Source organism: Polypterus senegalus, chromosome 11 (genome assembly GCF_016835505.1).
Source record: "Polypterus senegalus isolate Bchr_013 chromosome 11, ASM1683550v1, whole genome shotgun sequence".
NCBI lineage: Eukaryota > Metazoa > Chordata > Cladistia > Polypteriformes > Polypteridae > Polypterus > Polypterus senegalus.
In genome coordinates this window covers 165,649,276-165,676,710 of record NC_053164.1, presented here as the reverse complement: position 1 = coordinate 165,676,710, position 27,435 = coordinate 165,649,276, and the positions used below count along the sequence as shown (strand labels likewise).

At 35.7% G+C, this 27,435-nt stretch overlaps 1 protein-coding gene across 4 annotated transcripts in view; it reads left to right on the top strand.

Annotated features, from left to right (window-relative positions):
* Window positions 1-27,435, top strand: part of rassf3 (Ras association domain family member 3) — a 211,812-nt gene that overhangs the window by 56,976 nt on the left and 127,401 nt on the right. The window lies entirely within an intron of this gene.

Sequence of the window (27,435 nt, the reverse complement as noted above, 5' to 3'; positions counted from 1 at the left end):
AACACCATCACCAGATCTAATTTGCAATATTTCCAATATATGTAAAGCACAATAGCACGTCACTTAAAAGTGATTTTAAAAATAAGCTTTTCTCTCTTTCTTTCTCCCCACAATTAAGACATATCAACAAGACAGTATCATTCTGTGTTAACTCCATTTACAGTCCACCCTATTTGATACCTTAATGTATTTCATTGCTGTGTTCTTTTAGTTCCCCTGAGCTACTGCATCTTATAATTCTATTCCTATGTAATTTAACACATTTTCATTAAATTCTTTTCCACCTTTATTCCACAGAATTATTATGCTATTTTGGTTGCATGATTAGTTTTATTTCTATAAATTAGCATTGGCTGTTCAACAAATCACTTAATGGCACACTCTACAATATAGTACTTGACACAAGTCAACTCTATATAGACACTGTTGTGAGGCCGAAAACAATAAAATATATTGATAATTTTTTCACCAGGTACTTATATTTTCCTCCCACCATCCAAACAGGTTGCCAATCTTTACTGTTAACACTAGAACAGTTGTGTGTAAAATATACCTTGTAACGGATGGTAACATTGATCACATTTATCTCATATGCTGTACCCAGGGCTACCAGTATGTACTGTATCACCCATGAATCTGAACTAAGTTACGCAGGTCTGATGATGATGATAAATGATTCACATTTTAACAAACTAAATGGCTAGTGGTGCAAACATTGTGCTAGTATCAACTTTTTGTACCTTTACCAAAACCATAATCAAACTGTTATCTTTCTTAGCTACTTTCAACATTTCAAGCATATATTCTTTCATTTTACTGTTTTGTAATGGTTCTGTGATATCTTTAATGCCTTTTAGCTATGTGCTATCAAAGACAGGCTTTACAACAACAACAACAACAACATTTATTTATATAGCACATTTTCATACAGGGCATCACGGTGGCGCAGTGGTAGCGTGCTGCCTCGCAGTTAGGAGACCCGGGTTCGCTTCCCAGGTCCTCCCTGTGTGGAGTTTGCATGTTCTCCCCGTGTCTGCGTGGGTTTCCTCCGGGTGCTCCGGTTTCCTCCCACCATCCAAAGACATGCAGGTTAGGTGGATTGGCGATTCTAAATTGGCCCTAGTGTGTGCTTGGTGTGTGGGTGTGTTTGTGTGTGTCCTGCGGTGGGTTGGCACCCTGCCCAGGATTGGTTCCTGCCTTGTGCCCTGTGTTGGCTGGGATTGGCTCCAGCAGACCCCCGTGACCCTGTATTCGGATTCAGTGGGTTAGAAAATGGATGGATGGATGGAGTTTCATACAAAAAGTAGCTCAAAGTGCTTTACATAATGAAGAGTAGAAAAATAAAAGACACAGTAAGAAAATAAAATAATAATAATATTATTATAATAATATAATAATTAACATAGAATAAGAGTGAGGTCCAATGGCCAGGGTGGACAGAAAAAACAAACAAAAACTCCAGATGGCTGGAGAAAAAAATAAAATCTGTAGGGATTCCAGACCATTAGACTGCCCAGTCCCCTCTGGGCATTCTACCTAACATAAATGAAACAGTTCACTTTGGATTTAGGATTCTCACGGACGGACTTGATGATGATGGTCACATAGACTTCTGGCTTTTGACCCATCCATAATTGTTGGAACATCTTGATGCTTTGAGTAGGTGGTGGTGGAGAAACCGGAAAAAGAAACAGAAGAGAGAGTAGGGGTCAGTACGGATTTTAGAGCCACCATGAATAGTTATTATGATGAATTGAACATACAGAGTATCAGGATTAAGTTAAAGTGAAGTTATAAAAAGGCCATGTTAAAATAATGTGTTTTCAGCAGTGTTTTAAAGTGCTCCACTGTATTAGCCTGGCAAATTCCTATTGGCAGGCTATTCCAGATTTTAGGTGCATAGCAGCAGAAGGCCGCCTCACCAGTTCTTTTAAGTTTTGCTCTTGGAATTCTAAGGAGATACTAATTGAGGATCTAAGGTTATGATTTGGAATATAAGGTGTCAGACATTCTGATATATAAGATGGGGCGAGATTATTTAAGGCTTTATAAACCATAAGCAGAAATTAAAGTCAATCCTGAATGACACAGGTAACCAGTGTAGTGACATCACAGTGACAGCTACTACTTCCACTAGTTACTCAACTGCCAGCTTCAATGCCATCTTTTCTTTTCTTCTTTCTTCTTTAAGGCTGATACAATCTAACTGTGAGAATTCATAGTATCTCTTAGGATATTTTTTCTACCTGCATACATTGTCTAATTTAATTGTAATGGGATCCATATGTGTCCATCTTATCCATTAAAGATACATTTTGAGATCTGCGAAAATCCTTCACAGATTGTCAGTTTCATGTTTTTCTCAGAATTGTTTTATGAATGTCCTAGCTGTGATTGTCATGAATCTAATACTTTTCTAGAAAACTGAATTCTTCACAAGCTTTCTTTCAATTTAGAAGCCACTATTTACTAAATCTGAGTTGGTGAATGCTCCAAATTTGAAAATCCAGAATTCTTGATAGGTTGTCTCCAGAGCTCTTTTCTGCATTTCGGATAAAGCTAGCCCTTCCCCATCTATTGATATAGAATTCTGCTATCTGCCCCTCAATAAACTGTATTGATTACCCTCATTCTAAAGCAAGGCAAGGACCCCAGAGAGTGCTCTTTTTACTGGATGATCCACTTGATGAACCCTTATGCAAAGTCGTTGTCAAAATTATAATCAGACATTTACAGTTGTTTACCCATAAGTTAATTAATCCAGACGTGACTAAATTTATTTGCAACTGTAATGTGTAGCATTGTGCATGCTGACCCTAATAGCCCTTCTATCATTAGATGCTGAAGAAGCTTTTGACCATATGCATCTGAATTTTTTATGGCAAATTGTGCACTTTCTGGGTTTTGTCGAGTAATTAGTAAATACAGTATAGTTAAAGTATTTTATCCCTTCATCATGGTTATACTTTTAGGTAACTTGAATATTTCCCTGTAGACTTTCAAAAGTGCTAGGCAAGGTTTTTCATTAACTCATTTATCTCTCCCCACCAATCCCTTGCTATTACTTTTCATTTCAATGATTTTAATTATGCCAATTAATAAAAATAGTTGACATGGAAAAAAATCTCTTCACAAACATCATATTCTAACTTTTCTTGGTAGGCTGTGTCTTATATTTGCCATGCTTATGATTTATTTAGCATTTTTAAAAACATCTCAGGCTATGAAATCAATTGGTTGAGGTTTTCATGATCTGGCTTATAAGTTACATTTTTTCACAACTGTACCTTTGTCTCTAAAAATTATTTGAGTGTCATTTTGGGGATTTCATAGGCTAAAGTATCTAGTGGTTAAATTAATATTTTGATTTGTTTTGTTTTTAACAATGTTATAAATGATTCACATTCTCCGCCGTCATGTTGGAGAGTGGTTGCTAGGGCAAGAGACTCCACTACTGGGAAGTGCTACTCAGAGGACATACATCATGATGTCACTAGCATGACATTAAAAACAAAAACAGCAGCACACTTACCTAATCATCCGAGATTAGGATTCATTAATGAAAAACATTTGTGTCATTTGTTGAATAAAAGACAACAAAAGATCAAAAATATTTGGGGCACTCATGTGATCTCCATATATTATGATGTTGAAATCAGAACGTTTTTGGAGAGTACTTCAGACAGTTGTCAGCCTGAATGTTTTAAGATAGCAATTTTAAGGAAACTCAAAGTAAGAGGTGGGTTTGGTAGACCAGAAATTGGAAGTGATGTCACCGGAATCCAGTCCGTCAATCATTCTTTCTGCAGAGGGTAGTAGTAGTAGTAAGAGGCATTCGATGAAAGTGAAACCCCTGGCTCAGACGGTAATTACTATCAAATGAACCCTGAAGCTGTCTCCGAATTAATTTGTGTGTCAAGCATTATTCGTTTTTGAATTTATTGGTTATAACTTTTTTCCTTTCCCAAGATTATGATTTTTGTCTTATGTTTCTTGTTTCTCATTAGATGTACCCTTTTATGGCTAATGACGTACTGCTCTGTTCTTTAATCACAATTCTGGCTACACATCCTGAGCTTTGTCATTTAATCATTGTCTTTCCGGTTATGACCCCACCAGGAATTCTGACTTCTCTGTGTTATCTCCTGAATAAATTTTCTCTGAAAACAGCTGTTGCCTTGCACAAGCAGCACAGAAGTCTGTTGTTCTGACATTAAATTGTCTTAGTCATATAATATGATTAAGTATTCAGACAGCAATAGCTTGCATCTGGTACAGAACAGATATTTTCCAATTACTATCAGGTGTTTAAGAGCATTAAAGAAACCCTGGCCTACTAGTCTTCCTGCCCTGTATATTTTTGTTCCAGGCTAGCTACAAAGATTAACAATATAGTAACTTGCTTTAATAATGTCAGCACCTTACTTCCCCTCATTCTTCCTATTGGGGCTGGTTGGACCCCTCCCTTCAATTTCCCACCTTGATTCCCTATTGAATCCAGTAGGTTAACTCTTAGATCCATTTCAACTCTGCCTCTTTCTGCCTTAAAATTAAAGACACATTAATCAAACCTTGGCTCTTTTATCTCTTTTGCAGTCATAATATACTGTAAAGTTAAGAAACATGTTGGCCCTGTCCATCTTCGAATACACATACAGTACATCTATTTTTTATTCTTAGTTATTTTAGTGCTTGGGCAAATTTTGAAATAATCAGGTGTTCAATTCATTAATGTCCAGATTTTCCATCCCTTAATTATCTTCAACTTTGATCTATCATTAAAATAAAAAAACATCCCCTTAGTTTCCCTGCTGACTTCCCACTCCTCTATACTTTTCCAATTTACTACTTAGAAGCCAGTAGTACCTTTGTTTTTTTTTTATATTATTGATTTTATTGTAATCATTCCATACAAATAGATCAATTTATAAAAAAAAAACAAATCATATCAAATCAACCCCCATCCCTGAGAAAGAGAGCATGGCAAAGTAAAAGTAAAACTTAAAGCTTGTAAAAATACATAAATTGATGAGTTTAATAGGCGGATAAAGATAAATGGAGAAGAAAAAGAAATTAGAAGAGAATCTACTTCCTTAGTACTTTAAGAGCTTGTTCTAAAATATTATTGATTAGATCCTGCCAGGTTTTGAAAAAGTTCTGCATATATCCTCTAACTGAGAATTAGATTTTTTCCAATTTCAAATAGTATAAAACATCAGTTACCCACTGACTTAAAAGAGGAGAGTTAGGATTCTTCCAGTTTAGCAAAATACTGTAAGTCTGCATGCCAATAGTGTAGTGAATGCAATCACCGTTTGTTTGTCCTTCACCACTTTAAGCCCATCTGGAAGAACACCAGAAACAGATGTTAATGGGTTAGGAGGGATTGTGACACCAAGGCTGTCTGAAAGACACTTAAAAATGTTTTGTCCAGAATGATGTTAATTTGGTGCAGGCCCAAAACATATGACCCAGTGAGGCTAGGACTTGATTGCAGTGTTCGCAGGTTGGATCTTGCCCTGGAAACATTTTGGACAGTTTTAAGTGAGACAGATGTGCTCAATATATAATTTTGAGTTAAATAATTGTATGCTTTGCGCATATGGAGTTTGAGTGAATTCTCAGCATTGTTACCTTCCACTCCTTTTCTGATATGTTGAGTGAGAGATCTTTTTCCCATTGTCCTCTTGGATCTTTGAAAGGGAGGGACTGTAAAATAATTTTATATATTTCAGAAATGCTGTCTGAGTCCTCGAGGCTGAGCAATATTTTTTCCAGCATAGAGGAAGGTGCGAGATGAGAAAAATCAGGCAGATTCTGTTTAAAAATGTTTCTAATTTGAAGATAGTGAAAGAAATGTGTTGCTGGAAAGTTAAATTTGAAATGTAATTGTTCATAGAATGCAAAGATGTCGTCTGTATAAAGATCTCTAAGCAATTTAATCCCAAATGTTTTCCAAATATTAAAAAATGCATAAGCGAGGGTTGAAAAAGGTGGTTCTCAAGCAGATGTGCCACAGATAAAAGATTCTGCTTTCTACATTGGTTCCATATTCTGAGTGAGTTAAGCACAATTGGGTTATTAGTATATTGCCGATAACTTGCATTTATTGGGGCACAAAGCAGGGATTTTAAAGAAGTACTGCAGAATTTTATTTCTATTGTGGACCAAGCCTGTGTATGTTCATCTATTTGTGTCCAGGTTTTTATAGCTTGTATGTTTTCTGCCCAGTAATAAAACTGAAAGTTAGGTAGAACCATGCCACCTTCTGCCTTAGGTCTTTGTAGGGTCGCTCTTTCAATTCATGGATGTTTTGAGTTCCAAATAAATGAGGTAATGGTTGAATCTAATTGCTTAAAAAATGATTTATTGATGTACATTGGAATGTTTTGAAATAAAAAGAGAAGCTTAGAAATGATATTCATCTTAACAACGTTACTTCTTCCAGCTAGAGTGAGATGAAGGGTTGAGCATCTATGCAAGTCTTGATTTATTTTTTCCATACAAACGGCAAAATTTTGCTGATAAAGGGCTTTATGTTTATTTGTGATATTTGCCCCTAGGTGTTTAAACTGGTCTGTAATATCTGTCTAATATTGTGTGCTTCAGAATTAACTGGAAAGAGCATACTTTTACTGAAATTAATTCTGAGACCAGAGATCTTTTGAAATTATGTAAGTGCTGTTAAGACTGCTGGTACAGTATTTTGTGGGTCTGATATATAGAGTACCATATCATCTGCATATAGAGATATTTTCTGTTCAAGTCCTTCTCTGATAATCCCTTTATCTGATAAGCATTTTGACAGTGAACTGCCAGTGGTTCAATGGCGATTGCAAATAGCAGTGGTGACAAGGGGCATCCTTGTCTGGTACCATGTTCTAGTTTAAAGTAGTCTGAACAAATGTTGTTAATACAAACTGAAGCTTCTGGATTGGTATACAGTAGTTTGATCCATGCACAAATGTTCGGGCCAAACCCAAATTTCTCTAATGTAGTGAAAAGGCAGTTCCATTCAATCATGCCAAATGCTTTTTCTGCATCCAACGATAATAATATCTCTGGGGTGTTTGACTTTGCTGGTGACATATTACATTAAACAGGCGTCGAAAATTGGAAGCTGTCGGCCTTTAATAAATCCAGTTTGATCTTGTGATATTACCGAAGGCAGCACTTTCTCCATCCTTCTAGCTAGGACTTTGGAAAGTATCTTAACATCATTATTCAGAAGTGAAATTGGTCTGTATGATGCACATTGTAATAAGTCCTTATTTTGTTTTGGAAAGATGGTGATTAATGCTTGGCGAAAAGTTTGAGGTAGAATTTTATTGTCTCTAGCTTCTGTAAATGTTGCTAATAAGAGGGGAGCTAGCTGAGTGGAGAATTTCTTATAAAATTCTACAGGGTAGTCATCAGGGCCTGCTGCTTTCCTGCTTTGAAGTGACTTCACAGCATCTTGTAATTCTGATAGCGCCAGAGGTTTATCCAGTTCCTCTGCATTAAAAGTATCTATTTGTGGTATCTGTAATGTATCCAGAAATGCATTAGATTGTGTGTTGTCTTCTTTAAACTCAGTAGAATATAAGGATTTATAGTAGTCTCTAAATGTGTGCATTATATTTTTATGGTCAATGATTTTATCTCTGTTCGTGTTGGTGATTGCTGCTATTGCATTGCAAACTTCTTGCTTGTGGATTTGTTGAGCTAAGACCTTATTAGCTTTCTCTCCATGCTCATAGTAATGATGTCTTGATTTAAAAATGAGTTGTTCAGTTTCTTTGGTTGTTAAGAGTTTGAGCTCTGAATGCAGAGCCTGTCTTTTCCTATGAAGAGCCTCACTTGGACACCTGGCATGTTCTTCATCTATTCTAGTAATTTCGCTGGTTAGCTGTGATACCTTCTTGGTTTCTAATTTATTTCTGTGGGAAAGATATGAAATAATCTGTCCTCTTAAGAAGGCCTTTAGAGTTTCCCAGAGTAATTCCTGCAGTGACCTCTGAGGATGTATTTGTCTCTAGGAAGAAACTGATTTGTTTGGATATAAATTCTGTACAGATCTCATCTGCAAATAGAAGTAGGTTAAGATGCCAGCTGCAAGATGAGTGTGTGGGGTATAATGATTTTAGCTCCAAGATCAGAGGGGCACGGCCGGAAATAACAATATCATAGTACTTGCAAGATTTAATCATAGGCAATAAATTATTATCTATATAAATAATCAATTCTTGAGTAGCAATGATGCACTGGTGAGTAGAAGGAATATATTCTTGAGTTTGAGTTTAGAAACTTCCAGGGGTCTGATAGGTTGTGGTCAGTTAAAAACTGTGTAGATGTTTTTGCAGTGTTAGATGTCATCCCCCCTGTGACAGGAAACCTATTTAAGAGTGGATTTAAAACACAATTAAAGTCCCCAGCCATTATAATTTTATAAGTGTTCACATTGGGAAAGGATGCAAATACATCTTACATGAATTCCCTATCATCGACATTAGGTGCATAAACATTTATCAAAATCACTTTACAGTTAAATACATTAGCCATGACAATCACATGTGTCCCTTCAGGATCAGATACTACATCTGATACCACAAATGAGACTGTTCTATATATGAGAATTCCCACACCTCTAGTTTTCTTTGTAAAGCTGGAATGAAACATTTGGCCAGTCCGGTCTTTTTGCAGCCAGAACTGATCCTTGCTTAGTAAGTGGGTCTCCTGTAGAAATACTATTTTAGTGTTTTTAAACCTGTTAGATGAGAGAATACTTTCTTTCTCTTTAATTCGTGATTCAGGCCTTTAACTCACAAAGTTAACTGTTCCATCATGGAGACATTGATTCTGAATTTGTGATGTCATTTTGTAATCTTAACTGGAAGTGAGACAGCTTTAACCTTAATTTCTAATTTTCCCATGAGTTATTGCCATGTAGCCTATTGTTACATTGGTAGTTATAATTATAAGGATTAAAAAGATAGATTAGATATAGCTTGCTCTCTTTCTCCCCCCCCTTATACCCCTACCCCCCCATTTTGCCTCCCCACGTGAGGCTGGACACCATTTCACAAAGTCACAGTCCTCTGACATACCTAGAGACAGAGCACGTCCAAAACAAAACAAGCCCCCCAGCAGTGGCGTTTGAGGATTAAAAAATAAAGATATCTATTGCCGATAAAGTCTAAATACTATAAGTATAAAATATAATCTTCAACAGTCTTGAAATGTTAAGACAGTAAACCCAGGGAATGGTGTTAAAAAGTGGTCCTGGATAAGCATAGTAAACCCTAATGCAATAATAACAATAACAATAAACCAAGGGTATGATGTTAAACTGTCTCCTTTAGAGACTAAACCTACTTTAATTTCTTCCAAACATACGCTTATAATTGTAATTAAAACATAAACAAAAAGTGTCAGAGAAGAAAAAAGGATATATAATTATGGTACTTGTATCGTTGCTAGCGAATCAGACAGCAGGTAATATCTTCTTGCCATGCCATGACAGGATGCAACTGGGTATCGTATTTCAAAAAAATGTTGGGATCAGCTTTCTTAATTCGTTTTCGGCTTCCTCCTTGATAGAGAAGATGTAATATTTGTCTTGAATATCCACTTTCAGTTTGGCAGTTTGTATATGATATCGGCTTTCCGTAACCGCTGTTTAATGTTGTAAAAAGCTGCACGTTTAGCAGCTGTTGAGGGTGAGAAATCAGGGAAAATACAAATGTGGTTATTTACAAATATAATCTCTTGTTTCTGTCTGAGAAGTGCCATTAAATTAAGATTAATTTGTAATCTCTCAAAGCAGACAATTAGAGTCCTAGGTTTAAAGGTATTTGATCCACGTACGTGATAAGCTGCTGCTATCTTGGTATCTGATTTAAAGTCCTCTCCAATTATTTTTGAGAATAGTTCAGCTACGAGTTTCGCTGGGCTTGGAGTTTTACGATTCTCAGGTAGACCTTCGATTCCAATATTATTCCTTCTGCATCCATCTTCCAGAGCCACAAGTCTCTCTCCGATGTTTTTGCATTTGGAATTTGCAGCTGTAGCTTTTCCATCAGCGGTAGCCGAATGTTCTGCTATTTCAATTAGAGTTGTGAATGTCTGCTTAACGTCTTCCAGCTGATCGGCAAGTTCTCTCAGTTTAGACACATTTTCCTGAATGTTTTCCTCAATTTTTCTTAGCATACCTTTAAAGGTTGCATCAAAACGATTATATATACATTGTTCCAACGCTTTATTATCCTGCCGCAGCTCTTGCGGCTCTAGCCACAGCTTCTCGTTTGTCTCATTTTGTAGCTTCTCGTTTGTCTTGAGCAAGCCATTTATTTCTTTCTTCATATTTTTCTGAATGTCTTTCTTAAGCTCACTTATGGCCGTGGTCAGTGTTGCGATCATTTCCTTCAGTTCGGACAAATTGTTTTGGCTTTCATGCTCCGCGGGTGAAGTGGCAACCCCGGTTATAGCTGATGCTTCCGGCTCACGAGGAGTAGATGAAACCACGGACTGCAAGGCCATTTCTAGTTTCAAGTGATCTTCTGGAATCACTTGCACCTTCGCTTCCATTTTTGCTCTCGACTTGAGATGATGCAGTGGAGCGGGGTCCTGGGAAGTCTGTACTTTAGCCTACCTGTTCCAGGTCAGTCTCTGTACCTTGCACTTGGGCTTGATGTCTGTCTAGACTTTGGTGTAGCTTTAAGTTTCCTTTCTGTTTCTTTCTGACCCCCTTTCTTGTTACTCGTGTTTATATGCTGTAGTAGAAACTCCTCGGGTTGGGTAAATACAGGATACCTCAGGATAATAAGAAATAAGAGATAAAATAAAGCCGATGCTAATGGAGCTCCACTTCAGACGTCCATCTCCCGTAATGGCCTGGAATCTCTCGCCAGTAGTACCTTTATATGGGTGATTTAACAATCAGACCCCTGCCAATAGTATCTGTTTGGCAATGTGATATTTTGCCTGTTCCTCCAACTTCTTGGAAATTTGTTTTCAAAAATATCTTTTCATAAAATCAAAATCAAAATTACCATTGTGTCTAGTTTAAATATGTTCACCATCGCTGTATTACTCTCTGCAAGGTTTATATCAAGAGTTTAGTTGTGGATCCCTTGTGCCATCTTTATATATTGAAGGCCCCAGGTACTTTATAATAAATGTTTTGTTCTAGGACTGCCTCCTGTGATCTTTTTTTTCTAGATAGCTGTGACTAGCTTGCTGTCTCCTCTTCTTGCAATTGAGGTTTCCCTTCTGCTCCTTCTAGACCCATCAATTATCTCTTTAACTTCTTTAAGGCTACATCCACACTACTATGCTTTCACTTAAAAACACAAACATTAGTCTCCATTTTCGCCTTTAGTCCCACTACCCTAGCATTTTTAAACCCTAAAAATGAAGTCTTTTGAAAGTCAAAATAGCAGGTGACATGGTGATGCAGTAAAATGTCATTGCATTTGCATTGACATAACTCCCAGTCTATATTACCTCTTGATAACAATTCCACCTCATTGCCAGTCAAAACTAAACAATATGCTTTTTTGTTGTTTGCATTTGCCATTGCTGTTCTCCATGTGTAAACACAAACTTCAGGTGAATATCTAGTGTGGAGGAAACTTTTTCTTTCTGTTTCTGCTGATGCATGCATGTCCAGTGTAGGCGAATGGCTACATCCATATGATTTCTCAGGTATTTTAGTGTGGATGGAGATACTTTCAGAAACAATGTGAAAACAATACTCTGGACAGGTGAATACATGGTAGTATGGACATAGCCTATAGAAGAGGGTTCTCTCTATCTCTCTCAATGCAATTGCTATGGCCATTTTTTATGTTTTAGTACTGATGAAAAAAAAAAAATTTCTAGCCTAATTTTGCCCAAGCTCTCAGCAGCATGGGTCAATGACTGCTCTTGTTCTGACACTGAAAAATGGTAGTCTACAGCATTTTTGATCCGGGGGGCAGTCGGCTGACAAACCACATTGTCATATTGTTTTTTTTCCTTCTTAAGCTGTATCTCCTTTTACTTCAGTCTCTGTATGGTGAGCCATGCATGCTGCTTCTTATAATTATTAAACTGTCCTTCAGAGTTAGATTGGATTATGACTGAGATATAGCTAATAGTGATGTTGGGGTGGGGGGAAGTGAAGTTTTACATTTATTTACATTTTTTTAAATTTATTTAAAAAGCTTATTTTGTTTTTATATTTTGAACAGAATGTACACCTATTTAAACAAGTGGCTGTGGCTTTCATTACTGTGTCACCCAATGGATTCCATCTCTAGATCCTTACTGCTATTACATAATGCAGTAGACATGTGTTAGGGATAGTGCTGCTGCATTACAGCTAAGGAAGGCTGGGATGAATTCCAGCTAGATCACAATCTGTATGGAGTTTGCAAGGCCCCACCCAATGTTTAATGGACTTTACTTTAGATGTTACTTTAGATTTTATTGAATAACATGTACATCAATTTTTTCAAGTATATGCAAAGCCACGTTACAAATACTCAAAATTTTGAGATCCCAGTATTAGAGCATATGAGCTCTGTGTCATATTTGATATAGATGTGCAGTATATTATAGGCCGATGCATTTTCTCAGGTTTTTTTACCTAGACCTGAGGCTGTGAAAAGTGTGACTCCTAAGGTGCTTTACTTAATTTATGTAACATCATTAACCAAAAAAAACAACTCATAGTTCCTATTGTTTGATTGTTTGTTTGATAACTTTACAACTGAAAAGCAAAAGAAAAATAAGCCTAAACATAAACTTGGAAACAGAGGTTAGTAGATGAGACTTTTGATTGCTGTTCTTCATTCATAACAAATGACTGAAGAACACCATATGAAACTTTTTAGTCTAAATGATTTGTGTTTCTTTGTACAGCCACATTGTGAGGGTGTGCCATTACTATAATAGAAAATACTGTATTAGCTCTTTGATCTGTGTTACACCATATTGAGCCAAAGTGCTTTGTGTTCATTGTAATTTGTAGTTAGCTTTTAAAGTGTTCCCAGGGTTTTGGTTGATTGATAGACTGCACAACATAAGTTTCATTTAAGCCATATTCCAGAAGAGGCAAGCTGATATAAGGTGGCAGAACAACAGAGTGAAAATAAGAAAGACAGTGATGACAATAGAGATTAGAAGAGTACTTAAATTATCCATACATATTGAATGCTGAATTACAGTATGTCCTAGTGTAAAAATATCATTCAGGTGAGCTTAGGTTGCAATATACAATACCTTATATAAAATACAAAAGTCTGGCTATCTGTATTTTTTTAAACGAGCACTTAAAATCATTAGTGTGCTTCTTTGTAAACACTTCTAGCGTGCATTGCACTATTTACAGGAAGTATATTACATTTACTACATGACTGTTAGTGATACATATAATTTGACTTTGTCTTAACTATAAGAGCAATATAGCCATACATCCATTATCACACCTACTTAATCCAGTTCAGGGTCACCTTCTATCCTGGCATTATTGGGTACAAGGCAAGAAACAGTCCAAGATGGGGTGCCCGTCATTAGCAGAGCACATGTACACTTAGTCATGTGAAGCAAAAATAAGCAGCCAGCCTAACATGCAGATTTTTTAAGGTTTTGGAAGAATAGTGAAGTGATAATGACTAGTCATGAATAGGAAGCTAAGACTCCAGAACCCTGACTTTTTCTTATTGTTGAGAGAGTAGAAAGAAACATTGAAAATCTACAGCTATATTCTTAGTTGTAGAGATATGTGATAATAAAAAGGAACACTTTGTTCACTTGATAAAATTATCATCAATAGGTTCATGGCTATCCTCCTTATCAGGCAAAAGACCAACAATGACAATGAGTCATCTACAAATTTTAAAATCTGTCTGTCCTTTTGTCAACTCTGGCAGTTGTTTGTATATAGGATAATCAGAAGAACAGACAGACAGCAAGCTTGAGTTGACCCAGTGGAGGTCTGTTAGTTAAATATTCCAGGATCCTACCAATCAAGTTAGAGTCCAAACAGAAATTATCATCTAAAATGTAAGATTGGAAAATATTGAAAAGCTGTTGAAGGTTTTGGAGCCCTTCAACTGCATAGTAACAAACAAACTTATAGGTACACACACTTCCAAGAATAGATTGGGATAGACTAGACAACATTTAATCAAAACACATTGTAAATCACAGAATGAGGCAATACTCCTGCTGATCACTATAACAGAAGTACAGTTAGGGATGGTGCTATGAAAAATAAAGAATTCATTTTTCTCATACACAGCGATGAGTTGGTCTAAGCACATTTTTTCACCAGATAGAATTTAACCTTAAAATTAAGATTTATATTAAATTCTTTCTTTCTTAAACTATCCATCCATCCATTATCCAAACCACTATATCCTAACTACAGGGTCACGGGGGTCTGCTGGAGCCAATCCCAGCTAACACAGGGTGCAAGGAAGTTTCTTAAACTATGTATTATAAAAGATATCAAGTGCTCTCCACATGTCCTTGAATGTATAATGAAGGCCAATGATTTAAAAAGCTGGAAATATAATTAAAAAAAGAAAAAATACAAGTACAATAAAACAGAAATTATTAAGCCTATTGTATCTCAGGGTTTTCCTATACAGGTTTTTACCCTGTCTCTTACCTGGGGTAGCAAGTCCCCCATTTCTGTACCAAGCCAAACATGTTCTATTTCTCTCTTTCTCTTAACTCAGCTCTTTTAATTTTTTCTTGTCTGCTGAGCCCTGACGTTACCTCACTGTCCAACTGTATGCTGACTTATAGCATTTTTAGTCGTAGCCAGGGTCCATTTCTGGGGTCATCCCTATAATCACTTCCTGGGTCAAGAATGAAGTCTTGTGGTAATCTTCATATAACCCCACCCACAGACCAGCCCAGGACATCAAAGTAACACACAGCAGGTGCATTTATACATAGAAACAAACATTCTTGTTACCATCTGTCAAACTGGGGAACTCCTATTAAATTTCTTGTTTACTGTTCATTTCCAATCTCCTAATTCTGTGTCTCTCAAGTAATTACTTCTCTACTGCTTGTTGACAGTATTCTGTTTCCAGCATGACAAAATGTTCCATTCTTTCCAGAGTGTTTTTTATTGTTTTTTTGTTTTCCTCTTCCTTATTGTCAGGGCCTTAGTGCACCTTCCAGCCTAGAATTTCCATTCTGATTCTTTTTGGGGAAAATTGCCGTAAGCAAGGCTCAAAACACAGGAGTCAATAATCTTTTGTCAGTGTTTTCAAGGTTAAAACTGAAGTTTTAGGTCAAAACTAGAAACATTTCCAAAATAGTTGCTTGTTTCATTATTTGTTCAAGTGGTAGTCCCTCATGGGGTCTTTGTTTTTGGTTGGTCAAAAGTTTGACACATTGCTGAGTGTATGGCAATTATGACGACATCACGTGCCTCACAGTTGTGCAATATGTTACAGCCAGAGAATGAAGACATCGATTGTAACCAACCATGGCAGGTAGCAGTCCATCAGGAGCACACTCATCAATGCACCTTCTTTGTGGGAATTTACATGTCTTTGGGAAGAAATAATCTCATATAGATACAGGAGGAACATGCAGACTCCACCCAGACAGTAATGGGGCTGGAGATATGAATCCAGTCTCCAAAAGCTGTAAATCAGCAGCAGTAATGAATGCACAATTTAGGATGTCCACATTTTAAGCACTAAGCATAATATTGTACCTGACCATGGTGTGAAGCTTTACAGTAGAGACAAACAAAATGTGTTTTTTTTTCAGTTTCAGGTAAAATCAAAACTGCTATTGCAAATCAGTAAGGCAAATGGGACAAACATTTTATAGAACATACAGACCCAAAAAGCCAAAAATCTGTTGTACAACTGCTATAACTGTGACAAAAGTGTTTTTTCTATTTGCTCTAACCACATTGTAGCATGAACTGAACCATAATTTCAATAAATAGATAATTTTCCATATGAATAAAATGTTCTATAATAATCAACCTGCAAGGAGAAATGCATAGAGTTTTGAAGTTTTATCTTGTTACACAGGAATACTTCTTATTTATTAAACTATAAAGCAGCCATACCTTCATTACCTAAGCTCTAGTGTGAACTTGTCTCACCACAAATCAAAATTGTCATTGTAAATTGGTGTCAACAAGTATATTAAATAAAGACAACACATCTGCCACATTACTTGGAAATTAATTCCGTACTCTTCCTTTATAGATATTGTATTACATATATTTAATACCAGACATAGCTTTGGCATAAAGCTTCATTCTGTACTTTTGATGTTTACCATCCACACCATATCATATGGCTTTTTGTAATATTTCTTCTAAGAGTTTTTGTCTGTAGTTGAAAATGAGCAGTTATTTATTCAAGAAAATGAAAGGTGGCCAAATAATCAAAGCATCAATGTCACTTGAATGGAAACCCACATGAAAATATAAATGTTATCAGCTTTTCGTATCAAATTCTAAAATAAAACCTGGTCATTCTCTATCCACTTCAAAAAAGACTACTTATATCTTTCCTCAGGAAAGCCATGAAGTCAGTCACTTTTATTATTTTTCAATTATCTTAACATATTGTTTTATTATTTGAAGAGAGTGGTGGCACCATTAGTACTGCTGCCTCACAGATCCAGTATCCTAGGTTTGAATTCTGTGCCTGGTTGTTGGCTGTGTGAAGTTTGCCTTTTCTCCCCATACATGGAGTTTATTTTACGTACTCTCATTTTTCCCCTAGAATCCAAAGATGTGCTGGTTAGGTGTATTTGATGATTTCAGTGCTATTTTTAGCCATAATCTTAGGATAGGCTGCAGAACTATTCAACCCTTGAAATCCTAGTTTAAAGTGATTATGTTATTTCAAGTGAGTAATAAAAGTCTTTGTACTTATTAAATAATGTCAGTAAATAGTCCCCCAGTTGCCCAATAAAATACATTACCTCAATTTATATTTATCTCATTTACTGTTTAAAATAATTTTTAAAATTAAATTTAGAATTCTATTAAATAACTCCTAATGTGCTATATATCATAAATAATACAACATAATATACAAAGAACTTCCATTTTAACTTCTACTTTAACTTGGTATTTAAGTTCATGGTGGTGTCCATTAACAGTGTTTATCCCACAGAAGAGTTTAAGAAGGGAATTAATTCCTCCTTTTAGCCTTTTGAGAGTTGCACTGTGTTAATTATGTTATCTGCACATTCATGCCTTTGTGAGGTGTACAATATGCTTGATCCCAGTTTGCATCCTTTATTGTCTTTTGCTAGCTACCAGTACTTGATTGTTCAGGATGTTTTCTTTTTCTTAATTTTCACTCACACCAGTTGATTCTGATAATTTGGTGGCTTGAGGTCTAAATGTGTCAACCTAGGCTCATCCATGACTACACCCATGCTTTGGATAAATCATCTAAAGTATATGGATTTATTTTGAAATGTCCTGTCCTCATTTTTTTGCTTGTGCCCTCCATTGTGCTTTTTGCTGTTGGGTCAAGTTTCACCTACTAGCAGCACAGAACTGAACAGAATGCTTTAGAAAACTGATGGATAGCAGAATGGATATTATATGCAAGTGTGATAGCATTAAGAAAGTATTTATACTAAGACTGAATTTCATGAATAAAGCAGAAAATGATAGGAAATGGGAGTAACAAACCTAAATACATTTCTCTAGAATTGTGCAATGAGGTATTGGGACAGGATATGAAATACACACAGTATGTGTATATAGAGATGCTTCACAGTACCAGAATTGGACAACACTTCCTGCACAATCACTGTACGTTTGAGGTTTACATGTTCTCCCTGCATTTGCACATGATTACTGAATACTATGGCTTTTCTGTCCTATTCCAAAGCATGATTATGAGGGTGCTCTGCAATGTACTTGTTCTCATCTAGGGCTGGTTTTCACTTTGTATGTGTTTTGTGCAGCATTAACCTTTCCTAATCAGAGTTAAGACAGAATGTCTTAGTTAACTCAATTGGTGCCCAACCCCTGTTGAAATTAAGAAACGATTTGACACCAAAGAATCCTGAGCAGGTTATTTTACTAAGAAAAACTTTCACTTCCGAGAATTATAATTGTCATCCTCACAAGCAGCAGCTGAAGAGAGAAGTCACTGGCAAATGCAGAGAGAATTCTAGCTTTGAAAATTTCAAAGTCAGCTTGTGGAAGCTGAGAACCTTGACCTAATCACAACATAAAAGCTTGCATGTGATCTTCAGTTTCTTCAAGTCAGCTTCAAAATTATGTTCCATTGAAATCCAGTTTAATTTCTTACTGCTCTGCCAGTTAAAGTGCTGCAAAGATGTTTACCAAGAAATATGATCAGTTTATAAAATGTTTTATTTTCTTATAACTGGATAATATATTTGTTGTTCTAAGTAGCTAAACTGTACAATCCGTCAGTGATATAGCATAGTCTGAGCACTCTGTTTTCAGCTCAAAGTTTGGCCTATCAGTTCATTCATGCTTAGATGGTTTTCTCCGTTCTGTTCAGTCTGGGATGTTCTGTCCAAGGACAGTTTAAATTGGTTTTATATGTTGTTTTTATTTAATGTATGTTTATACTTGAAAGCAAAGTTACAAGTATAAAAATAATGTATGTAATTGTCTGCTATGCTGAACACTACTACACCCTGCTATAGTAAGGTACACTAATGCAACTTTTTAAACCTTGGCACAGCAGCACTGCCAAACAGCCCAGTAAATCTGTCACTCCCCACATGGTTCTGCTTGAACATACAGTTGCTCTCCATGACCCTTAACTAGATAAGCATGTTAGGCAATGTGTAGATAGGTTTGGCATAACAAGTATGTGAGTTCATGTGTCTGACATTGGTGAGGAACATTTGCAACCAGGTGCTTCAGTTGTAAAGGACATGTCTTACTCTCATTATCCAAATGCCTTTTGATTCAGTCAAAATGGAAATTCAGAAGCACTTCCAATGGGAGAGTAAGTATAATAATGGCCTTTATATTGTTGATGCTGCCATATTTTAGTGCACTGAATACAAAACCCGTAAACTAAACTGTTTGTTAAGCAATGTTGCTGCAAGAATTAAAGGGTCATCTCTTGATTAAAAACCACCTTATTTTTCCCAGCATTAGCTTAAACTTCTGATTGTACTGCAAAAACACAATCATATTTCTTTTAGTGATATTAATGTGTTTGGCAGAATCTAGAACAGCCCTCGCCCAGCATCAGGGTATTATTATTTTTTTACTTTGTCAGCTCAGTCACTGTCTAGAGCTCTTATTCACACAGACTTGTGCTTTGCTTCACCTGTGATTAAAAATGTCTTAGCCTGCAAAGTATTAAATTGTAAGTGGATTATCCTCTGAGTATGGTGCGAGTCTTAGGGGTAGCACAATAAGGACCGGTTGCTGAATGCTGTCAAGAGGGGAATGCCTTATGAAAGCAATTTTTGTCCACTTGAGCTCTCCTGTCAAAGGAAGTAATATAATAAGAGCAGATTAGTAGAATTATTAACCTGAAAAGCCGAACAGGTTTAATTTCTACATTTTATTTTTGCTTTAGACAGAGTAAGCAAATAATTTACTTACTACAGGAAAAAAAGAAATCTGCTCACTATAAAGTTTATTATTTTTAGTTTTAAGAGGGAACATGCTTGTCATTTTTTTAGCAAATGAATGGTTCTGAAAATCTATGGTGTCAACATTAGAAAGGGCGTTTCTCATTTGCTGGCAATTTGGGTGGTGCCTTTGGTTTGTGAAACACTCTGCAATTTGCAGCTCTTTCCCTTGAATTACTGAAAAAATTAAAAATGATTCTTTTTTAAAGCCCCTTCTGCACTCCTTTTGGAATTGATTTTACTGTGAGATTTGTTAAAAAAAGAAAATTGGTGATTTTTTTGTCTGATTTTGCTGTTTAAGTTTAAAGTAACTAACTATATTCACATGAATAGAGGGTGTAGTCTGTTGTACCAAACGTTTAAATATAAAGTTTCAGAAAACAAACTCCTCCTAAGATAAAAAAAAACAACTATTTAACTATTTTTAACCTAACCTTAGCATTAACTATTAAGATGAATCTGTGCTTTTATCAGTCTAAAATAAATTATCTGGTACTTCTTTTTTAAGTCAAATTTCAGGTGAGATGAATTTGAAACTTGAAAGCTCCTTCCCTCAGTGATCTTGCTCAAGTTAATTACATTCACCTCATCAATGTCATCAATTGACCCTTAGGCACTGAGTGTCCTTTAGGAACATAGTGAAAGATGGTCAAACATAAAAAGCGAATAGAGGTGGAAAGTGAGATGAGTTCAGATGAACGAACAATTAACAACAAATGCCAGGGTGAGATGGGCAGTGTTCTGCTAGAATAACTAGCTGGGGTTTTAAATTTGTGATCAGGAGAAGAGACGTGGTCAAAAATACCAAAAGATGGTTGAAACAAAGAAGACTAATGATCAACAATCAAATCAGGAATGCAAACTAAAGTTGTAGTCAAAGGATAAGCAAGGATCAAAAAACTTGGAAATATATAAATGAAATACAAAAGTTCAAGGCAAAAAGGGTTGTTTAAAAATCTGTCAACTGAGATAAGGACCAGACAAGGACATGATCTTTTCAAGTGAGTTTTAACTTCATCGCATAATTGGTTGAAGGTTACAACATCTAAGACACATCTACAGAGATGCTAGCGTGGCCCTGGGAAATGGAGTGCAAAATGGCACTAGGAATAACAGTCCAAAACAGAAGCGAATGCTGTAAAAATAAAATAACATCAATCAAAAATTAAGTAAATTAAAACCACCAAAACTATTGGCAGATTTGAAATCTATAGTGATAAAACTCCTAATTATAGTGCAAGATTGTCCCAAACGACTGAGAGAAATGTATAAACATTGCAAATAGAAAGTCAATACAACATGCAGAAGTAGTTAAATGGATTAGCACAAATCTGAGTTTGACAAATTGACCAGATGGTTAAAATGAAAAAAGCATGAACTAGAATAAGAGATGCTGAGAACCTGAGTATATTGAAAAGGAAACAGCAAATGTTCTCTATTTATATTATTCTCATGTATCTACTTGTTAAATTTTTAATTATATGGAATATTAATAAAATAATCTTACTTTTTGGATATTGCAGGAAAGTGTCATAATTAAAAAGACTAACATAATTAAAAAGACTACCACTTCTACCACAGGGACAGGATAACATTACCCAGGACTAGTCAAGGATATACTATATACTGTGAAGTTCCCACAGATTAGAAGTTAGCAAAGAAATTGGGCTGTCCTATAACTGTTTAGTCGCTTCACCTGCCATTGCTTCACTTGTTCAGCTTTAGAAGACACTTTAGTAAAACTGTTAAATGGCTATAATAATAACCATTTTTTTCAACTCCACAGAATATATAGTATTTAGTATTCTTTGACAAAAAAAGTATTTATGAAGAGAAATTAAGTGGAGAAATAACATGTACTCTAAAATTTACCATATAAAGGCATTTTACCTGAGTTTTTGTTAGGGTTTTTTCCACAAGGTTTCAGAAACTATGTGCATAACTGAACCATGGTAAGGAGTATATCAGGCATGCTATTTTTTTTGCTCTTCACAAAAATGTATTTTAATAATTCTTATTTTTTATGGCACCAAAGAGAGTTAATGTGTTGTATGTTAATTGGCTACTGCCACTACTACTACAGCTACTACTGCTTAGTGAAACATTATGGCTGAGCAATTGCTTCCAAAACGTTTGATAAACTAACTAATATCACTTGCTCATAAAGTATTGTTAATTTTTTCTTCACCACAATAGTGCAAGGTTTCATCATATACCCATCAAAGTTTACCTTACAGCGTGAATAATAAAGATGGGCCTCTGAAATCTTACCTCTTAATACAGTTATTATCATCCTGCCACAGACCTCACAAAAACAGGAACAATGTGTATTAAGGTTCAAAATCAAATTCAGGAAGCCAGGACTACTATGTAGGCCTCAGCCCAGTCAACCTAGCTCCAAATTCAAATGGCAGAATTGCAGTTTTCATAGGCCCAAATTATATCAGAAGTTACTAAAATGTCCACAATAAGGAGGAGAGGAAACCTATAAAACTTCTGGTCCAAAAATAAACTAAACAAGGTTCCATTCATATTGAAATGGCCCAATGCGTTTCAATGGGGAAAACAAGTGAATTTGAGATATTGAAGTGCACATTGAAAAACACTTAGGAAACCATCCAAGGAGTTCTTATCCATTTTAAAGAATTCAAAAAGGAATTGCAAAAATTAAGCAAAATTATTTTTCTCTAAACCGACAAACCCTAAAGCAACTTAAAAAAACCAGAAATAGTACCTTAAGGAAAGCAGGTTAATCACAAAATCACAGAAATAACAGGAATCAACAGCAAAATGAAATGCTGAAGCTACTGTTCTCTGTTTATACTGGTGAATGCCGTTCTCCAGCTCCATAATTCAGTGTCCCTACCTCCTTCAGCTCAATGTACAGAACACAAGGCAGATAACAAAAAACACCATGGCTATAACATAACACAAAATAGCAAAATAATTAATAAGCCAAATCATAATATTGCAAAGGGAGAAATCAAGCCAAATACTGAATTCATAGCAAAATATACAAAATTATATTTGAAAAACAACAAAAGATTACATAAACAAAAAAAAAAATCTTAAGCCAGGGTAACAACCCTGACTGAAACGTAATAATAGTGACTTGGAAAATTACCACAATTATGAGGTAAACCCAATAATATGCTAGTGCAAAACTACTCAAAAAGGAGGGAATTAAATGGAAGCCCTACGTGGAACATAATTCCCTGCAAAAATTTTGCCTCAACTATTTGTATTGCTAGCTGGGGAAGGCACCTATGTAACCTGTGCAAGAAACCAAAATAACAGCAACACAGAAAAGATCAAAAATAAACAGTAACATTAATAACCATCTTCACCAAAGAAAAAAATAAACCTCACCATTATTGTTGGCCTCCTTCAAAATATAACCACAACAATACATTTATGATGCAAATAACTAAACATACCAGTATGCCAGTCCCTGCAGGAATATCACAGGGGCAGGTCACAACATGATTGCAAAATAAGATGGCAAGAACATTTATCAGTAATATTTGAGAAAAGAAACAAATAAAAGTAAATTCAAAGCCAAAAAGTCCATCTAATTAGTTTAACACCCTAACCCGAGAGTCTTAAAGTCTTCTCCTTAATTGGATGGCTAACTCTTTTTAATAAATTAGTTGGTTTTGGGTTGATTATCTTGCATGTTTGTATTGCTGTTCTATTGAGTTTCATCAAATCAAATCCCATGTGAATGGCAATCTTTTTTGCAATGAAGTTAAGCAAGTTAAGCAAAGTAGGACTTTCCTCCAAAATACCTGCAGAACACATGGCCACAAATTGGAGTAGTTGGCCTATACTGTAGCCCGCATAGGTCAATCTGAATGTGTTCTCTTTCTAGAATTGCTACTTTGTTCCAGATTCCCTCAATTTATTGTGTGAAGAACTGTTTCCTAGCCTTAGTCTTAAATGCACTTCCATTAATTTCAACCATTGTCCTCAAGTATGTTATTTACTGTTTAACTGAAAAAAGTATGGGGGATAAATTTATCAATGTCTTTAAAAAATTTGAAGACTTGGATTAGGTCCCAATGCAGCCTTCTCAACTCAAGACTTAAGAGGTTTAGTTCAGTTAGCGTGTCAGAGCAGGGCATGCCACTTAATCCTCAAATCCATCTGGTTCCTCATCTATGCATAGCTTCTATTGCTACTGTGTCACTTTTGTATTGGCGAGAACTGGACACATAGATCCAGATCGTTCTCACTAGTGCATTATATAGCATGAAAATAACATTCTATGATTCTTTAAATTTTAAAACATAATCTAATATTTTATTTACCTTTTTCATAATTTCTGTACATTTCCGAGAAGAGTATTGCATCAGATTAAAGCCCTAAATCCTTTCCAGTCATTGCTTGCAGATAGTATTTCCCATCTTGTTTATAATTAATGTCCTTTGTGCCTGCATTCTACCCTCAATCATCTGTGAATTTCACAAGTTTACTGTAAATGAGGATCCATGTCATTAATATAAATTCAAGAAGGTCCATGAACAGATCAATGTATATATATTCGTAATTGAAAATGAAAAGAATTCATTTTTGTTTGAGAGCTCTTTTTCAAGTGCCCATTTTTATATTGTTAGCATAGCCGTCTGTTTTTCTAAGCTCTTTGCTAAAGTGTCAGTAAAACAACTGAACTGAAAGTTCCCAATTTACTGCAAAAAAAAACTGAACTGAACTTTTTGAAAAAAGTCTAACCAAAGTAAGTAACTCTCCTTTTTGCTTCTCGCCCAAATTGGGCACACACACCTAACTTTTGTTGGCAGAGTAGCTAACATTTTTATTGACTCTCAAAACACATGAACGTTAATAAATCATTATCACACAAGCTAAAAGTCAAATCCCATAGGAATCAAAAGCTACTTGAAACAGCAAACAAGCTGACAATACAAAGCATTCTAAGGTCATACTTCACTTTTTAACTATGTTAAATGATCTTAAAATCTGTAAATTTGGAGCTTATTTTTACTTCTGCCTGACAAATTCCATGTATTTCTTCTTTTACAAATACTTTGTAAACTATCTACTGTTCATTCACTATTTGTTTATGATTTTAAGTACTTACGACCTAAATATCTCTGAGGTTTTTTAAAATCTCTTTTATGTGATTTTATATTGTATTGAAGTAGTACTGAGTAATTGTTTGCTGTTTGTTTTGGTTTAAATGGAAATTCTTGTTTCAATTTCTGTTTTGATCTTTTGAATGCCTTTTAATCTTTGTTGTAGTGTTCATTATTCCTCTAAGCCTAAATTAATTAGTTTTTTTTTTTTTTTTCAAAATTTATTATAGAGTCAATGAACCTGTTTACTATGCAGCAAATCTGAAAACATTAAGATACACTCTGGAAATACATTTGCACAATGCTATGTAGTAACCCAGCACTTTTAAAAGGTGTGATTAAGGAAGCAACCATGAACTGGAAAGAAGTTTTAGACTGTATTTTGGTGAGGGCTAGCTCTTTCCTCATCCTTTGTCTGAACTAAAGGTATGACTGGGCATACCGCTCCCCAAACCCCAACATAGACAGGCTAAGAGACAAGTTCAACACAGTACACATTTTATTCTTCAGTGGGGAAGCATTTCTGTTGCTCCCCACTTCACAGCACAGTACAAAAACACCAAATAATATGACACACAGTCCTTTCTTCTTTCTCTCTCTTCTTCTTCTTCACTCCTCTCCGCAAGCTTTGTCCTCCACCTCCCGACTCTGTCTTGTCGCTGTGATGTTGGCAAGACTTTTTATAGTGTCCAACCCGGAAGTACTTCTGTTCTTCCACTCACGTGGTCTGTAAGCACTTCCAGGTTAAGTGGAAATCCCATGCCACATGGCTCCTCCATTTTTACAGCACACCCTGGCGGTACCCACAATACCCAACAGGGCTGAGATATAGAACACCAAGTTCCCTGTGGGAATCTGGGGCACAACTGCATTCCAGGGGAGCTGCCATCTAGTCTTCTGGGGTGTCTTGGCCTCATATTTCAAATTACCTTCTCCCCCTGCCCTTTTCTGCCAGTACTGACAAACTAGAAAGAATTCACAAGTTGTGTGGATTTATATAATAAAAACAATCAACATGCAGTAGGAATCAGTGTCAAATTATATGGAGCTGCCAAGTAGGAAAAAAATGCCATCAATTGGACTACACTTTGGTTATTCTGAGCCTACCACTAAACTTAGTCAACAGCTAATTTTCATTTCAAAGGCAGTTAAGGAATGATAAGTAAATAAATAATATATTTAAAAGGACTGAGTTAAACTATAATAAGTTAAATATGAAGAGCTACCACAGTGTGGCATAGTGAGTCATAACTGCCTGTGTTCAGCTCTCAGCCTGGTCATTGCCTCTGTGGACCTTACAACATTCAACATGCTGTCTATGTGCTGGGGGGTTCTCCAGGTACTTAAGTTTTCCTACAATTAGTTAGATGCATGAATTATTATATCCTGCAATAGAAAACACACCAACTGAAATTGGATCTAAAGTTACACCCAGTGCTACCTGGATAGGCCTATGCAGTTTCAATAATAGATCATTTGTTGGAGGAATAGTTATTTCAGCTCAAAAAAGTCTTAATTTGTGTAAGTCTCCCTAATTCAGGGTGCTCTTAAGAAATGTAATTCTTTATTTCATGAGATAGAAATACATAATAAAAAGGAAAAGTTGGTGAAATATTTTAATATGTCAAATGTGTCCATGTAAATATTTAAAGTCTAAATATTCTTGATTGTAATAGAAATATGTAATTTTTCAACCTATTATACATGTCCAAAAACGACTAGATCCCTAGCACAAGACCAAAAGTAACCTCGAAATAGTTTAAAATTATACCCCACATGCTATGTTTGAATTTGTCATTTTTAATCCTCCTTGAGTGGCTCTTAGACTGCTAGGAGCCCAGGTAAAGCATCAAATATTATTTGACTGATGTGGCTTCAAGTCTTTCTGATAATTTTTGCTGAAGACACCTACTGGTTTATTCTTTATCATTAGAGTGTAATTTCCTGTACAGAATATGGTCCAAAAATGACCTAAAAATTGGGGTTTTTTAGAAGGCCAAAAATAGGAGGGAACCCCAAAAAGCTGGACGTATTGCATAATTTTATCTCAATGATAAGTCTGAAGGCAACCATAAGTGAATTTTGCTGAAAACCTGATGAGGACAATTAAAATGTCACATTTCTAAATCAATCTAATGTCTTATGAAGATGGTGTATAAAAAAGGGGCAGTGAGTTTGAGCTGCAAAGATTAATAGTGCTATTGTTAACCTGATCTTTCAGAGAGCAAGCTTCTGATTGTGATGAACTGTCTACAGTCGCAAAGTGTTCCTAAAAGACTTCTATTGAACATATAAATGTTTGACATGTGTGCAGAGGGCACATAACATGGGTTAAAAATAATCAGAGCTTGTTGAAAAGGAAAAAAAAAAACTTTCTATAACATCAAATTATACATTGGCATTCAGAGATCTCAATGGAATAGTGGTAGAAGTTAATGATACACTGTCACAGGTGCTGTGTTTATGTTCTCTGTTGTTCAGTTCTATGTAAGGTTGAAGGAATTGGCAGTTTTGTTAATGAAAATATCAATTGTTAAATATGCATTCTAAGTGAACCCCATGAAACTGAAGTTAAAAGGTCTACCATTAAGGGAGCTGATAACAAAGAGCCATGTGAGATGAAGATTTTGGTACTCAAAACATCTGAATCAATAAATGTGCCTAACGACAGCAGTAGAAGATTGCATGTATAAATGAATATCTAAAGGAAGTTAATACACACATGCCATGCTAA